Source organism: Charadrius vociferus, unplaced genomic scaffold (assembly GCF_000708025.1).
Source record: "Charadrius vociferus isolate BGI_N301 unplaced genomic scaffold, ASM70802v2 scaffold650, whole genome shotgun sequence".
In the NCBI taxonomy this organism is placed as follows: Eukaryota; Metazoa; Chordata; class Aves; order Charadriiformes; family Charadriidae; genus Charadrius; species Charadrius vociferus.
Window position 1 is genome coordinate 3,327,631 of NW_009646736.1, and position 1,757 is coordinate 3,329,387.

The window sequence follows — 1,757 nt, forward strand, 5'->3', positions numbered from 1 at the left end:
GAAGGTTGCAGAATTTTACAGGGTTAGCAGCACAGTACTTAGGGTGCTGTTTGGCTTCCAGGCACATCACTTTTAGCAATTTACAAGGGACCGATGCTCTTGATCAGGAGTTGACCCCACCCTCAGCAGTGGACACCGAGCTGTTATGGGACGAAGGGCAGGCTGTGCACAGGTGAAGCCCACAGAGGACTTTTCACACATACTTCAACTGAAGGTATCCTTGCAACGAGGCACAGCCCCGCAGGATAGAGACCAGGAGAATACCGGTGCACAGTTCTGTCTGACCTTATCCCCCATCCACCCTATGCGCTCTGGGAAGCAAGAAGCCCTCTGAAACTAAAGACACCCTGCTCCAACCTCTCCTTTACATCCCCAAGCACACCTGCTCCCCTGGCCCTGCAGTAGGTGGCAACTGGTGGCAACGCAGAGCACTGCAACAGGGTCCAGTACACACTAAGAAAACTGAACACACTGCGCCAAGAGAGACCATAATCCCCGTCACTGGAGCACACCGACAGATTGGGAAGGGGAGTATTGTTGTCTTCATTTTACACAGAGTGGGCTGAGACACAGAAACATGTAGGGTGCTCCATCTTTGATTAAAGACTGGTGATTATACGCAGAAATAGCTGCTGATCTCAAAATTCTAGGAAGCACTGAGTACATAGTGCCAAAGGAATACAGAAATTTTAAAAGAGTCACACCAGAAGTGTGAAAATTTATCAGAAGTGATAAATTGTTCTCTCTTCCTTTCTGTTCTCTTACTTGGAAGGCTTCTGTTATCCAGGTAGAGATGATGGAGGTGGCTGAGAGCACATCATGGGCCATGGACTGTGAAGGGCGAGCAGCTCAGTGACCTGCACACAAACAATCCTGATTTGAAGATTCTTCATCCAATTTTCTCTCATAGCAACAAACAAACCTGAAAAAAATAGTAGGATCAATTCACTAACCAAAGAGGGGCTAAAGCTATAATGATAAATTCAATTCCAGTATGAATTACCTTATGTAATATAGATTTAGCACACAGGTATTAATTTGAATTTTGGATAGCTCATCTGAATTGCATCTCCAAACATTTTTGATAGTTGTTAATCTTTGCTACTAAAAATCATTGGCTTGCTTATTTACGTGTCACGCATACAATAAGAAAAAGAAGATACTATAGTGCGTCTTTATTTGCAAATCCTTCCAGTGATTCGGGTTTTATAAACCTGAAAATTGGTTTTATTTATGTATAATAGAAATTAATTTATAAAATGAAGGCAATAAGCAAACCCATACAATTCTTGGATGATGCGGTGTTTATTCCTCTTCCATTTACTTTAGCTTTACCTTCCTGATTTGTCATTGCTAGGGTCAAACTATTTGCATTAATATCAACAGCACATTTATGCAGGTAAAATTTGCACACACAAAAAAATCAGTATTCTCGTAGCGCGTTACGTTGGTATGGATGGCACTGACAGGCGTGAACTCCTAACCTGATTATTTTTAGTTACTTTGCAGCCTGCTCTGCAGCGGCGAGCCCGGCTGCGCGATCGACACGCTATTTTTAAGGTAACCAAATTAAGTGTCTGCACCCTTCGAGGGGGCGGGGAGAGCCGTTCATCTGCTGGGAAAGCGGCTCCGCCGCTAACGGCGGGGCGAGAGCGGGGACGGAGCGAGGACAGAGCGCGGTGGCGGCTGCGGCGGGGAGCGGCCCCCCCCTAGGGGCGGCCGGGCGGGCTGCAGGGCGGGCGGCGGGGCTGGGGGCT